The sequence below is a fragment of the Otolemur garnettii genome, unplaced genomic scaffold, assembly GCF_000181295.1.
Source record: "Otolemur garnettii isolate 467f Iridium unplaced genomic scaffold, OtoGar3 scaffold00014, whole genome shotgun sequence".
In the NCBI taxonomy this organism is placed as follows: domain Eukaryota; kingdom Metazoa; phylum Chordata; class Mammalia; order Primates; family Galagidae; genus Otolemur; species Otolemur garnettii.
The window spans coordinates 10,663,234-10,680,232 of record NW_003852409.1 but is presented as its reverse complement, the minus strand read 5'-3'; positions in this window follow the sequence as shown (position 1 = coordinate 10,680,232).

Here is a 16,999-nt window from a genome sequence, read left to right as displayed (position 1 = left end):
AAAAGAAATAATTGATTATTTTAGATTTAATTTTGGAAAAATGTCTTTACATGATAAGAAATGACTGTATTTCTTCTTGTACCATGTACAAAAAATAAATCCCAAATGTATTAAAATTACAAACAGAGAGAAACAAAACTATAACATTCTGAAAGTTATGGGAAAGTATTTTTGTAGTCTTGGCTGTGAATGGATTTTCTAAGATGACATAAAATCCAGATTGACCTATTAATCTACATAATAAATTCTATAAGTGAAACAAGTTAAAAGACAAATGAAAGATCTGGAGAAAATCTTTGTAACATATACAAGGTCTGACAATTATGTTTGCAAACTTGCCACCATGTGCTTATGCTGGCAGCATTATAAAAACAACTCAGTAAGATTTCATAACCTTGGTACTTCAGTGTCTCACAGTTGTGTTCCTGTCAACCTGTGGTGGTGTCTTGTTGAGTGGCATTCATTATTGTTGTGTGTTTTTGTGTGCAGTCATGAGAATGTTGGAGCTTGAATTAGAGTAGCAAACAAACATTGAACTTCTTGTAGAACTTGACAAGAGTGGAAGTGAAATCAAGAACATGTTAATCCAAGTTTATGGGGACAGTGCCATGAAAAAAAATGGCAGTGCACAAATGGATTAAACATTTTTTTGAGGGGAGAGTAAAGGTCAATGGTAAGAGAGGTCAGGGAGGCCAGTAACAAGCAGAATTGACAAAAATGTTGCAAATATTCATTTATAAGAGTCAAAATTTCTGGATGAATGTGAGAAACACAGCAGACCAAGCAAACATTGACAGAGAGACAGAAAATCTTAATTGAAATATTGGCATGAGGAAGATGTGTGCAAAAAAAGGTCCAGAAGGAGCTCACCAAGGAACAAAAGCAAAGTATAATCAAGGTTCGCCAAGAACTTTTGGAGAGGCAAGATGACATTTTGGGTCATGTTATTATTGGTGATAAAATATGGGTGAACCAATACAATCCTGAAACAAAGCCTCAAAGTACACAATGAAAGTCAGCCAATTTTCCATGACCAAAAAAGATCTGTCAGTCCAAATCAAGAGTTAAAACATATCACTAACCTTTTTTGTTATCAGAAGGATTGCTCATTATGGATTTATATCAACTGGAAAAAGAGTTAACGAAGTTTACAATTTGAAAGTGTTGAAAAGGCTGTGTGAAAAAGTTAGACCAAAATGACCTGATCTTTTCATCAATGACTCATGGCTCTTGCATCACAACAATGCACCAGCTCACATAGCACTGTCTATGAGGGAGTTTTTAGCCAGTAAATAAATAAGTGTATTGAAATACCTTCCCTACTTACCTGATCTGGCTTCTAATAAGTTTTTTTTTTAACCCAAAGATAAGAGAAATATTGAAAGAAAGACATTTTGATGACATTGAGGACATAAAGGATAATACAATTACAGAACTCTGATGGCCATTCCTGAAAAAGAGTTCCAAAATTGCTGTGAAGGGTGGACTAGACTCTGGCACTGGTGTATGGCTTCCCAAGGTGGCTGTGAAAGTGACCATAGTGATATTCAGCAATGAGTTATGTAGCACTTTTTCTAGGAAGAATTTAGTTAACTTACTTGTCAGACCTTCATATAACAAAGGATAAATATTATTTGCAAAGAGTTCCAATGATTTAATGAGAAAAAGAAAATTAACATTTTAAAATGAACATAGGATATCATCAGGCAGCTCATGAAAGACAAACAAAATGGGCAAAACCCAAATCGAAAAGACACTATCTTTAATAATCATGGAAGTGAAAATTGATATTATCATATTGAGAATATGATAACATATCATTTATTTTATCAGATGGTCAAATATTTTCTAAAATTGATCCTATTCAGTGTCAATGTAGATATATGACTACTGTGTTTGTTAAATACAAATCTGTACAGTGATTTGGTGGCCAATGGAGTACTATCTACCAATAATCAAAATACTCAAAGGTTTTTTGACCCAGAAACATATCCATCTGATAAAATTAATCACATCTGTCTCCAAAGGTGTTTATTGTTTCCAATAGCAGAAGAACTGAAGCTGTGTAAATGCTCAACAAAAGTGGAGCCGTTTTGTAAATTGTAGTGTATAAATTTATACTATTACCAATTTCTGTTTTTGTTAATATTAGTATAGAACTACTTGTGCTGACATGAAAACATTTTCAAAATACATTGTTAAGTGGAAAAAAATTGTCCTTTATTCTTAAATACTATATATTATATTATTATGGCATTTATAAGAGTTTTATTTATATATTTTATTATATAAATATGTAAATGCTTAGAGCGGTAGCCAAAAGGATGCTTTTACAGGTAATTTCTTTTAAGCGGGGGGATGGTAATACAGGGGTTTGGCAGAGAAACAATAACTAGAAGAGGACTTTAATATATTAGTCTACGTTTTTCCAACTGCTCATATTTTTCAAAATAACCGTATATTGTGTTGCTTTTGAAATAAAAAAAAGATTCTTAAAGGGCTAGCCTAGTATTTGGATTAGTCAGAGCAAGGTGCAAATTGTGCATGCACCACATAAGAGCTGTGTGACTTACTATTTTTAGGTTCTCAATGATTCCACTTCTTTATCTACAAATTAGGTCAAATATTACTTGCTTCATAGATGTGTTAAAGATCAAATGGAAAACCCTTGGCCCATTGTTGGTGCTCAACAAATGCTGTTTTTTTAAATGGTTGAGTTTAGAGATAAGTTATTTTTTATTTCTATCACTTGCTTTTCTTATTCAGGCATAAGAAGAAGCATGGTTTGATCAAGCAAATTTGACCAAGCATTTCTACTTGAAATTTTCATTGAAAGATGGCCAATGTTGTCAGACAAATTAAAAGTCTAGTTGTTTGATTATTCGCCCACACAAGGAATATAGTATGATTTAGCATGTGCCAGTCAGTATGCTAGACACCCAGGGGTCCAAAGATAGACTAGAACTAGTACTTTGTATTAAGAAGTTTAAGTTTTATTTTAATTTAATGCTTTCAGTTTAGTATGACAATTGCAATTCTAGAAGCATTTATAAAATGCTAAGGAGATAGAAAAGAAAAATGCTGAAAGGATTGGAGAACCTTTGCATTGGGCAGGACTAAGAGATCATTTATTCAGTTTCACATCCAATGCAAAAATCCCTTCCAAAACCTTGTTAAAAGCCTGTCAAATAGCTTTGGCTAGAATAGTAACTATAATTTATTGAGTATTTACTACTATTCCAAACACTATACTGACAGCTCTTCTTAGACATCTCAATTCAAACATCACACACACACACAAAAGCCCTGAAAGCTAGTTACCAACATACACAATTTACAGACAGAAACCGAGACCCAGAGAGGTTAAATAACTTGTCTGAGGTCACACAGATCATTTATAGGACTGAGATTTGAACTCTGCCTCATTCCAGAACCTGGATTCTTAATCTGAACCAATGCACTCTATTTTCCTTATAGCTGGAACACTTCCAATGATTAAAAAACAAAAACCTCAATATGAAAAGGTAGCTTTTTTGTTTCTTTTTATTTGAGACAGAGTATCACTCCATCTGTCACCCTGGGTAAAGAGCTGTGGCATAATCATAGCTTACCGCAACCTCAAACTCTTGAGCTCAAGAGATCCTCTTGCCTCAGCCTCCTGAGTAGCTGGGACTACAGAGTTTTTCTGTTTCTTATAAAGTTCTTTTCTATCTGTCTTATAACATCAGTTCCGCATCTCGACAAACATATGTAATTGGACTTGCCAGGGATACAAAGGTGCTTACGACATGGTTTCTACCCTCAAGTAGCTTATAATCTTCATTTTTCTCTTTGGAGGAGCATGGAATCCTTGTGCTCTTCTATAAAAGAGTCTTCCAAAAGTCTAAAAATAAGCCACCCTCACTCCTTTCCAAATAAAAAACACAATACCTCCAACTGAATTTTTTGCTGCTGTTCACATTAAATATTTTCAGTTCCTTGAACTATTGCTAGATTTCCAGAGCCTCTGTCATCTGAATTTCCTTTCTCCAGATGTATATCTGATGCCCTCCTTAAAAGACAAGGTTCTGGAAAAAAATAATGCAATGCCATGGTAATACAGAGGAACTTTAACAGAATTTCAATGCACTCAATTTCAATTAATATGTACAGTGATGATTCTGGCTTTTGATAGAAGTGGTGTCATTTATTTACAGTAAATCAACATAACACAACTCTGTTCAATCCCTTACCTCCTTTTTTTTTTTTTAACAAATATTAACTTTTTTTTACAAATATCTTTACAAGTATGTCCTGATTTTTCTTTCACTTGGCACTTGTGAAATCAGATTTTAAATTCTTAAATCATGACTTTACTACTATCCTTGTTAAGTACAATATTTTTAAAAAATTTGATCATCAGATACCAAATGTTCCAGTCCTGATAGTTTTCCTCCTCGTTGATATCACTCCCAGTTTTATGAAATCCTCAATCCTCAGAGCCCAGTGTTTTTGTGATCTCCTTGGTGGACCAAGGCAAAGTAAGAAGTTTTGAATTGTATTACCAATGACACTTTTCCAAGTTGGACTAAGTTCAATATTTAATTGTCTTTTGTCATCACTGTTCAATCAATTCTCCCTTATCATTGTTCAATTAGGGACAAATCCCCCTAGTTAAGTTAGCATCTGATCTTTATATTACGAGAAACAGAAAACGTGTTCTGGAAGTTGGAATACATTATTCTGTGCTTGATAATTGGGCTTTGTTTATTCTTATTGAACCCATAGTGGAGCCAACTATATAGTATCACTGCATTCTTTCCTAAATCATTTATTTCATCTACTTATCTGCCAAACTTACATTTCTCTTCTAGATTTATAAAGAATTCAAATCAAATTATAAAAATAAATTCAATATAAAATCCAAAAAATAAAAAAAAAGCAGTTATAGAAATCCGAGCAAGAGGAGAAGTAAGAAGACAACAGCAGCAGAGATAAGATCAGTGCACATAAACACGTGGCCTCAATTCCCACGGATATGTTTGGAGTGGGCCATCACAGTTACGACACATCACTAGTGACATGGCAGGGTGCTCAGAAGATGAAAGGCAATGTTTTTATTTGTTCATTTGTTTTTTGTGTTTAGAAATAAGAAGCAGAGCTTTTCCTGATGCAGACGTACAAGATACCATTAATTCTATGATTCTGTGCAGCTCCTCAGTAGACCAATGGGATAACACCAAATCCTGATTGATTAAGAGTAACAAGTCTGCCTGGGGTCGCTTCTCATGGTCTGACCTCATCCAGGCTGAGCTAGAGGAGGGAGGAAAGGATATAATCTTCTATTAATTCTATTGCTTGCAACTTATAGAAATATATTATTATTACCTTTTAAGCCAGGTGATTTTTTTTTTTTTTTTTTGAGACAGAGTCTCACTCTGTCACCTGGGTAGAGTGCTGTGGCATCATAGTTCACAGCAACCTCAAACTTTTGAGCTCAAACAATTCTCTTGCCTCAGCCTCCTGAGTAGCTGGGACTACAGGCCACCCAATAAAAAATTTTTTATTTTTTTATTTTTTGCAGTTTTGGGCTGGGGCTGGGTTTGAACCCACCACCTCTGGCATATGGGGCCAGCGCCCTACCCCTCTGAGCCACAGGCGCTGCCCCCAATAAAATTTTTAATAGTAAACTTTAGACACACTGTTTCCAAGTAAGGCGTATCTATGTGGATAAGTTCCCTTAGGAAGTTAAGGAAACTTACTAAGTCATCTACTTTATCTATTTAATAAAGACCCATTGGTTATAGTTTCTTGAGACAACAGCAGTAGCTCATTGGATGAACTTATGAATAATTTCCTTTGCATGAGAAATTCATATAGACACACCAACTATTAAAACATATTTTTAAAGTGTGAATATTTATTTTAACCAGATGAAATATTTTTTTGGTACCAGGTAGATCTAAATAATAAATGTTAAGATAAAAAGAAGGAAAGAATGCCACTGATAATACTTATATTTCAAAATTTTCTTTCTGTTTTCTCTACACAGATCCTTAAAGATTTTCCACACATTTTGTAGATATAAAAATGCAAGCAGAATGTTGTATCTTATAATATTTGTCATATTTTATTATTCTCAAGACATGATAAATTTGTTAAAAACATCTGTCATGCAGTATACACTTTTCCCCCTAATCTAGCAAGTGCTTAAAAAGAATGCCACATGATCATTTGCCCAAATAACTTAGTTCACAGTCTAAAAATAAAGTCTAGACAATCTGCCACTAGGTAGTGGTGAACCAATGGTACCACCATTAGATTTGCATTGTCTTCAAAAGCACATACCCCCCATGCCTTCATTCTACCTCTGAGTTCACCTGCAGCCGTGATGGGCATTTCTTGGGCATGCAGATAGCTTTCCACTATCCATGCTTCTCTGTTTCTCTGCCTGGGGAGTTTTGCTAGCACTACAAGACATGCACAGGGCAATGTGTAAATACTAAGTATTTAATACCCCAGGTAAGCAACTTGCCACCAATGAGTTTATGGATAACTCATCCTGACAATGCTGACACACATTCTATAAGCTTCCCCAGAGCATCCCCAGAGTGGTAATATGCTTATCAATACATGTTTTATCAGCCTCTCTCAAAGCCTTGTTGCAGGGTTGACTTTTGGAAAAACCCAAACCAAGACAGTTTCATTCTCCATTCCTACCAGAATTCCAGTGAACTTTATTATGAATTAGCATCTCCTGGGAAGTCCTGGCTGTAACTTGGCAAGGTTGCAGTGGAGCAGAGGAAGGAAGGTGTTATGGAAAAAGCATTAAAATGCGAACCAAAAAACCTAGTTTATGAGCTCTGGTCAAATCTATTAGGATTTATTTAATCTTTGTCTAAACTGACTACTTCATCCATAAACACACTCTCCAGTTGTTCTCAGGGACTGATCCTTTGTCTGTCCAAACTCTCTCCCCATGTGGGTTCTTTCAGTCATGAGTTGTTCACCATTGTTATTAATTTTCGGGAGTTGCTTGTCAACTCACATTTCTCTGCCCTTTGGGGGACGTCTATTAAAATATTTAAATTACATTGATTTTATGAGTTGGCATACATATCTAAAAGCACTTTCAAGTCAACATGATAGTAGTCTTCTGGTTTTTTTTTTCTTCCTACCTTGATTAGGTTTTCTACAAGCATTCTAATTTTTTCTAGGTATGTTGTATTTCCAGTAGGATTTCAGTTTAGGAGCAGAAAAGAATCAAAATTCTTCCTTATTTCTAAACATTTTCAGCCACCCATTTGCTATATTTAGAAAACCACGTGAAAAAGAGAAATGAGCACTGGTACCAATTTTGTATTTGTACAATTAATCCAAGACATGGAATTTCATCCTGTCTTTTCCTACTCAAACCTGTATGAAATCATTTGTCTTATATATTTTCCATTGACTTTTTTTTTAGCTGTTCCTTCATTTATAATCTGATAAATTGTTTAGGAAATTATAAAATACTTTTTAAAGCTTAGAGACACATAGGTTTTTTTTTTTTTTTTTTGCTTTTAAATCTTTTCTTACAGATGAGATCAAGGCTTTTTCATATTTATCAAAGAAATAGAGACTGATATTTCTTTGAAATCTACCAGGCTGAAAACTGGATTCTAGCCTTTCACAAATCCCTCTTCAATCTTAAAGTGTGTGATTGCTAAACGTTGTATTTTATTATGTTCCTTTTCCTTAGCCTGATTTTGACCCAGTCATTTCTTTTGTAAATCATCCTTTTTCCCTTTTTTTTTTTTTTGGACAGGCCTGAATTTCCTTGTAGTTATTTGCCAAGCAGAACTGAGATCTCATTGTTTATCAGCATTTTGCAAATATCCTATTAGCTGCACTTTAAAAATGTAGAAAATAATAAAAATTAGACACATGTTAAAAATGAAGAAACTCTGAATAATGATAACACGTGTGTTGGATAGCCAGTGTGAAGAATGATGCATGCATTTTTTGAGGACCTCAATGTATCTCCATTACTGGCATAATTTTGTTGTAAATAGCCACTGCAGAATCTTTTTGGAAGGTTTCATTTATAATTTGTTTTGTTCTTCTTAATGAAGCTCTTAGTTAAAATGAATTGCATTAATTTTTTATGTGAGAAAGGGGTGATGAATTTACGCTCGTCTTAGCCAGTCTTACCTGTATCCTGAACTTAGTTCCTGCAAATTGTGGAGATCCGACTTATTCTTTATCCTTTACCTTGTTTCCATCAATATGAACAGCTGTATGAGCTAATCAATGTAACATAGCTGCTTTAATGGAAAATTTATGATCTAATTACTTTAGCCATCTAATATTGTTGAATGGTTGGTTGTTGCCAAACTCTGGCTATTTCCTTAGGATGAATTCCTAGAGCGATGATGTCTGGGTTATAGGATATACTTATTGCTAAGATTTTTGACACGCATTGCCAACTTCTTCAGAAAGTTTCGATATTTTACACTCTTGCTAACAGTATAAGAATATTTGTTTGCCTGTATTTGTACCACCATTGGTTGCTTTTATTCAGAAATGAAGTCTATAGGTAAAATGAAGTCTTGTTATTTCTATTTTTATTTTTCTATCATAACATGTAAATGTGTTTTTCCAAAATTAATAGCCATATACATAGTATCTTTTGTCAAAATCTCCATTAAGGCATATATCTTATACTTATTAATTTTAAAGATTGAATATTTAATCATAGAGAAATCACAGTGGAGCATACTAAAGTTCCTCTAACCTTTTAAGCATAATTTAAAACATCCTGCCATTTTAGCGTGTATTACCATTTTGCTCACTTTTACCTTAAGGAAGAAAGGTTTTTGCTCTAAAATTTTAGAAAATGATTACCAAAGAAATTAAAATCAGGTTGCATTTTTGCAACTTTAAACATGAATAAAACTTGCAGACTTTGGTTATGTATCTTAGATCCATGATGCTGTTACATGTTTGAAGGTATAGATTATAGAATGTAAATTGTATAAGTAATTGATAATTATACCTGTAATAATGACCTAGAATTCAATGGTAAGTGTTTAACTGCTAGTTTTTCTTATAGAATTTACTGCTTTCTGTGGTATAAATAATCCCATTATAGTTGATTTCAAGCTACCAATATGAAGTTTCATGATGAACTCTTAAAAGCTGATACTGAAGCAGTACAGGATTATACAATGCCATCTGAATCATCAGACTAGCTAAATTCTGTAGTACATGGTTTTATTGTTAAATACGTTTCAAAATGTTCAAATATTGAATATATGGAGAAGGTTTGATTAGTCAGAAAACCTCGTTCAGCAAGTTAGTCACCCAAATGAAATTTACTTGTAATTTTTCCATTTAAATCAACATATCATGGGGAACGCTAAAGGTCTCTTGGTTTACTAGGAAATGAAAAAATATTTTAATTCGAAGTTATTTTCTAACATACCAAATAAGACCCTGGGGAAGAGGTAAATCATAAGAATTTGTATTAACTCATCTAGAAAGAAGAGGTTAAGGACTGCATTGACAATTATCTTCAAATGCCTGGTGGTGATGCTTAAATGAAAGCAACCACCATTACTACCATCCCCACATACATTCTGTCTCTCTCTCTTCCCAGTTTACTTACAGTTAAGAACAAAAGAAAATAAACACATGCTAAAAGAGGAGGAATTTAGTTTGAATTGGATAAAGACCTACCTGGTTGCAAAAATTCTAAGAATGAGTTAGTTTTGTATTCTCCTTTGTAGATGCCTATTCAAGTTGCAGAATGTTGTCTATCGGAGACCATTTTGGTGTGATTTTATAATTGACCTAGCTAATTTCATACATTGAATATGCTACATTTTTTTTAATACACAGAAAGAGAATGTATAAAGCAAAAGCAACTTAAAATACTGAGCAACATGGAACTCTTGAGGTCCCAAAGTGGACACTGAATGTATGGATGATTGTCCCAATAGGGGACAGCACACAAGTAAGCCAGGAAGCAAAGCTTCAAGATGGGCACGCAGTGACTGGAAAACTAATTTGGTTGCTTTAAGAGATCAGCTTCACTCTGGCTCAAGATTCACATTTCCCACTTGTGTCTTGTCTTCAAAAATAAAAAAGAGGAAACCACCAATGAGAACACGTGGTATTATAAATCATTCTATTATTGGAAAAATGAGTGAGGGTTCTGAACAGTTTCAAGGGGTCCTAAGCCAGCCCTTTTCACTCACCTTGAGAAGAACAATAAAAGTAAGAAAACAAAGGGAATTCTTTTTTCTTTTCCTACACCAGTCATCCACAGTGTTCTCTTTGGGCTCCTGGCATCTGGGCCCAGTTGCCGGGTTACAGGCAAATATAATCAAAACAAACACTAAAAGGTACTCTTTTGGCTCTTAACGTGTTGGAAAGGTCTTCTGCCTTCCATCCTCTGTGTGAGCCAGTTCTCAATGCAGAAGTGTCTTTCCCGCTTGCCGTCCTTTCTTTTTCTTCCTGCAGGACAACCCTGATTATAAACTTGTTGTGGAGTAAGAAGCTCTTAATGAGGCCATTAGACCTTTAGACCTTTTCTCCAACTTCCTGCTGAATGTAACCTGTTTCCAGTCACTGTCTTTTAGCAGAATTTACCACCCTGCCCCCTTCTCTGAGACCCGGTGGGGTGCAGGGTGGCTCCTCCACAGTAGCATTAACCCTTTGCTCCCCACCTTTTTCCAGTTACCAAGGATAGACTGCCAAGGAAACAAATGGTATTTTCCACTCGGGGCTGTGGTGCCAGATTCAGCGATGGACTTCCTGCTTCTCAGCACTTGTGATGTGTTATACTATATTTGAACTTGGACAGGAAAGCTACAGGCATGTTTGGAAGTTTGGGAAATAAGATCTATGGCAAAAGTCAACCTAGCCAGTTTATCTAGAGTGTTTTATTAAGGTCCATGGGGCCCCAAGCACTTCAGTAGAATCAGGATGTTCCAGCAGGCTCTGCAGAAGTTAAAGTCACCAGGCTGATTTGTCCTGGTGAAGAGAAGAGAGGACGGGGTTATAAATCTTCCACTATGGAAAGAGGTTTATTTACTTTTTCAGAGGGTGGCAAACAATTGTACTTCAACTCTGCTGAGATTAGAACATGAGGAAATAAACTTGAAATATGCACATTCTGTTTATATCTAAAAAATTCCCAACAGTGCGAGTGACTAACATCTTGATAGATTCCATAGGAAGATAGCCACATATCCTTTCTGAAAACCTAGACCAGAAAGGCTTATCTCTTATCTGCTTGAAATGGTTTGGTTTTGCCTGTGTGATTGTGTTTGTCTGAAGACAAGAGCTGTGCTGACTTCTGCCATAGAGAACTTGTAACCATGACTTGATCTTTTAAAAGCAAATATTCACTGTATTTCTGGAAAGGTCAGAGGTAAGGCTTTCTATGCTGGTGTTTTACAGAATCTGAGCCAAAGAAAACAGGTATCTTTCCCAGGGTCACCCAAAATATGAATATTAGAAACAAATATATATTCTTCCAGGATCTATATTGTGTTGTATTGAAGTCTGAAATGAATTTACCCCAGCAAACTAAAAAGATGACTACATCTTTCCAAAGCTGGCTTCAGTGTTATTTTTTCTTTACTCTCTTTCATCATCTTCACTTCTCTTCAATGAACTTTTGCTACATTAGGCGTTGGACTCAGAGCTTTATATACAATTTTATCTCTTTTAATCCCTACAGCTATTATGTAACGTGGGTATTGTTATTTTTGTTTACCAGATGATGAAACTGAGGCTCAGATAAATTTTGGTGCACCTTGTCCAATTGTAGTTACCAAACTAGTAGGTGGTAGAACCAGAATTAGAATATCGGTCTTATTGAATCTGAAGTTCTTCTTTCCCAGCCACACCGGCCTGCCAGGGAGAATCTGACTCACTTATATTATGTCAAAAGGCTTGAACTACTGTTAGCAAAAATATAATTTATACATACTAACCTTTCTGAATTGCTAAAACAAGTATGATTTATGTAATTTACACGCTCCAAAAAATTGTTGAAAACCCTTTTCTGCCTGAAAAAATTATAAAACAGTGTTCAAAGCTGAAAACATTTTAATTTCTTTCCTATCCTCTTTCTAAAATAGGTTTTCTGAGTAATTGTAAAGTTGTAAGATTGATTTCAGTAGCACTCTATTTCACATCCTAACTAGCATCAACTTATGGACACCTTACTTCAAGGCCTGGATTTTGTAGTCAACGGTTTAATTCTATTTTACAATCTGAGTAAGGCAATGTCTTTTACTCCTGGCTTTTGGAATATTCCAGATTCTTTTCAAGATGGCTCTTCTACTTGGGCTTCTTCAGGTAGAGGTTTCCTCTCATGATTAAATTTATAGGCTCACTGCTTAAAAAGAGAGGCTGCAAGCTGGAACTGGCAAAAAGCACCAGAACCAAATGTAATTTCAGACAAGGTTTTTAAAGTCTTTGAATCTAGGCTTTTCATCTGCAAAGTGGAGATGATGACCCCAATACCTCCGACTTGTTGCGAGGTTTGTTATGAGAAAGTATGTGAAAAGGCAGAATAGGTGGCATTAACATCTATATAGCCGTGTGAATAGGACTTTATAGGGGTCCACGTTAAATCTAAACATTTGCAATAATGAATTGTTTCATCATTTGATTCAACTGACCTTTTCATATTCTGCTTTGTTCTATAAGAAATAGGAAGACTTCCTGGAGAAAACATGGCATCTTTGTCCCTTTGCTTTGGATTTTCTCTGCTTTGGAGCTCTACCAAAATAGAACTCATTATTTTCTCCATGAAGCCTGTTCCCCTTCTCATATTTCCTGTCCTGTTGATGATAATGTCAGACTACATCCAGTTTCAACCCCTGTCTCCTAAATGGAAATCTTAGAGCTGTTCTGTCTCTTACTCTCTCCTTCTCTCTCTCACCTTCTGCCCCTCCCCAATCCAACCAGGCTCAAATTCAGCTGATTCTGTCAGAGATGTGTTTCTTGGGTCTCCTCTACTTGCTGGCCTCACAGCCACTGTTCTATATAAGGCCTGGAACATCCCTCACTGGGACTGCTGAATCCCTTGTCAGGATAGATGGAAACATGACTTCCATCCACACCCACTGCCTACAAAGCTGTGTCCAAGAAACAGTTATACCAACAGCAATCTACCAATTTACCCAATTTTTTTTTCTGATGAATCAGGCTTCTGTTCTAAATTCCTTTATTAGGAATTTAATGAGGTGACGTGCCAGCTGAAAAGATTGCTCATGTCTGAACTAAACTAGACGTGCATCTGCTTCTGCTTCTGCTTCTGGCTTTTGGACTTGACTTGGTTTTCGGTTGGCCTTCTGGGATACAGTAGATTCACAGAGGCTGAGGACAAAGCCCAAGCCTGTTTTACCTCACTGACTATCTGGGGAATGATTTATAGAGGCCCAGGGAGAAAGAGTCCCCTAAAATATGCCTCCACGGGGGATCAAAGATGTTCCCCTCTTTGCTTCTTTCTCAGAAAGTTCCAACTCCTAACATCAACTCAGCTCTGTGTTCTTGGTCTTAATCTCTAACTGGAGCTTGGTCAACTCCTCTGGAGTAGAGTTGGGGAGAGGAGAGGGAGGCTTGGATTTTTTCCCAGAGTAGTGTTGTTACATTATGAGTCATGCAATCATTTTTGTGGGCTGTGACCAGCATTTAAAAAAAAAAAAAAGTAATGTTATAGACTGGAAAGAAATAAATCCCAACAGACTAAAAAGTAAGTATTAGAGTAGATTTCATAAGGTGAGGGTATAATCTTTTCATGAAATCTTTGTTTTAGCCACGTGTGCAGGGCAGTGTATATTAGCTTTTCTGTGTGTATATGAGTCTATGGGGTCACAATATGAAACATATTTATTATTATGGGCTTGCTCTAAAGAGTTTGGAAGTCAGCCAGGCAGAATGGCTCATGCATGTAACCCTCATACTTTGGGAGGCCGAGATGGGCATTTGCTTAGGCTCATGAGTTTGAGATCAGCCTGAGCAAGATGAAGACCCTGTCTCTACTAAAAATGAAAAACTGAGGCAAGCAGCTCACTTGAGCCCTAGAGTTCTAGGTTGCTATGAACTATGATGTCACAACACTCTATCCAGGGTGACGACATGAAACTCTGTCTCAAAAAAAAAAATAGTTTGGAAGACACTCCCTGTTAAGAATACATGAACAACATTCTCTCTGCTAGTTTTCTGTCTTTAATCTATCCTCCATCCCTCAAATTGTCCTTTGGATAGTCTTTCTACAAACCTGTGTGTTCATATAATCGCCCTGTGTGAGGAGCTTCACTGCTCCCAGGAGTATTTCGTGAACATGACATTCAAGGTCTTCGTAACCCTGCTCCACTTACTTTTCCAGCTTCATTTACCCGACATTCCTTCTTGCAAATACACTATAGCTCTACCAGAAGTGTCTTTCATCATATTTGTCTTTTAGTTTCTACTCACATTTTTTTCTTGGCCTAAAATGACATTTTCACTTCTCTACTTGTCTAAATCCAACTCATTAAAAATTGATTTGAAGCAACATTATTTTCCCCGCTAAAAATTTGGGATATTACAGAAGTTACTAACTATAAAATAAAATCACATAATCCCACAATCCAGAAATAGTATTATATCTTTAGATGTATTTTTCTAGTCTTTCCTTCAAAGCACATATACACATTATGTATATACATGCATATATATATTTAGAACCCTTCTTTTTTTTACTTAGTTTATTACAAAAATTTTGCAATGTCATTAGATATTCTTCTGAAATATATGTAATGGATGCATTATATTTTATTATATATTATTGACTATTTAAATAGTTTCTAATATTTTATCTATATAAATGATCCCTTGATATATGCCTTGAGGTAGCTGCCTGATTTTTTTCCTTTAGAATGAAATATACAATTTGAGTTCATGGAGTAAAATTATACAGTGGGTACCTAAAAATGTATTCATATGTTCTTTTTTTAAATTTCAGATTATTATGAGGGTACAAAGGATGAGGTTACAATGTTTTTGTTTGTTTGGTAAGGTCCCTGTTATAGTTTCACCCCTCACCCAGGAAGTGGGCCATATACCCTAACGCTGTGCCCACTAGGTAAGAGCACACATTTTTTTGTTTTTGAGACAGAGCCTCAAGCTGTCACCCTGGGTAGAGTGCTGTGGCATCACAGCTCACAGCAACCTCCAACTCCTGGGCTCAAGCAATTCTCCTGCTTTCACCTCCCAAGTAGCTGGGACCACAGGCACTCGCCACAACACCCAACTATTTTTTGGTTGTAGCCATCATTATTGTTTGGCGTTCCTGGGCTGGATTCGAACCCACCAGCTCAGGTGTATGTGGCACGCACCTTAGCTTGAGCCACAGGCACCAAGCCAAGAGCACACATTTTAAGACAGGAAAAACCTGCGTCAAAATTGTAACAACTCAAGTCACATTTGACTTCTGCAATTACAAGTTTACAAAATACAACATACAAAGTAACAAACAGTGGTATACATTGAGCATTACAATTTTAATGCAGTTTTTTTGTATTATTAACAATTTAAGGCCTTTGAGATATATATACATAATTGATCTCTTATAATAACTGTCCAGAATATCCCCATTTGTGCCAACACGAGATATTACCATTTACAAAATGTTTGCCAATCTGATAGATGAAAAGAAATAGTTTGCATTGCTTTAATTGGTATTTTTTGAGTATTAGTAGATTAATAATTTTTTCATGCTTTTTGAGTCATTTATAGTTCATTTTGAGGAAATGGCTTGTCCATCACCTTTGTCCATTTTTTTATTGGGGAGTTTGTTTTTTCCTGTGGCTTTCTTTTGTCCTCATTATAAATCCTGCTTATTCTTTAAAGATCAATTTGAAGCACATTCTCCACGGAAATTTCTTCTAGTTTTTTAGTTTGTATCTTTGCTTTTCCAATACCACATTATTTGTACCTCTATCTAGACACCAGTTTGGTCTGCCATGTTGGGTGTTATCTTAATTATATTTATAAGATATTTGAAGGTAGAAAGCTGTTCTTACTTGGTTTGGTGTCTCCCTCCAGCAAAAGGCATTTAGACACTCACTCTGTTGTTGATGGTCTTTGTCAAACTAGAGGGCAGAGAGCCTTCTCTTTTCAGTGTGAAATTTGAGAACTATGCTTTTGGAATATTCCATCTGAGGCTGTACTCACATATATTTAGGAAGATTCACTGAGCACAGAATGCATTCTTCTTGGGGTTCCAGGGGGAAGGAGAGAACAGTGGCCTCTCTGAAGTTGGCTTGACTGTGCTTCCTACTTCCACTTAAAATAATTTCACCAGCACTAGAGGCATTGCTCCCTGGCCTATATGAATTTCTTTTTCTTCTTTCCTTCAATATCATGATGTTCTGCCTTAATACACTTTTAAGACATTAGAGAGTATTTAAATTACATTTTTAAATTGGTCAGAGGTTAGCGTCATAAAATGCAGTTGCTGCAGAGAGCTGCAGAGATCATCTCATTTCAAACCTTAGATCCTCCACCAGCCTCTACTCCTATGAGTTCCCTCATTTAAGACGACATTGTTCTCTCAGAAAGAGTAAAACACAGGCCCAGCATCAGGGACGAGTCTCCCTTTCTACTCATCATCGTGCTGAATGTCCCTCTGAGCACCTTTCCTGGGGAAGAGCGTGGGTTTGAATCCTCAGTAAAGCAGGGCCAAACACAGGGGTTACTCCAAGGCCACCCAGAGTAACAACCAACCTGCCTGCTAGGAGAGGCATAACTGCCATATACGAGTGGGTTTTCGTCTGCTTCTGGTTATTATAGTTGCTCCCAGGTTTTTAACAAGTTCTCTGAAGGAACATTTATTGAGTCTCTTATATGCTATGGTGTGCTAGGAACTTTGCAGGTACTATATCATTATTGCATCCAATTGTTCCCATTTTATGTTCGAGGAAATGTTACAGTAGCTAAACTATTAGGGTCATATAGCTCAAAAATTAGGGTG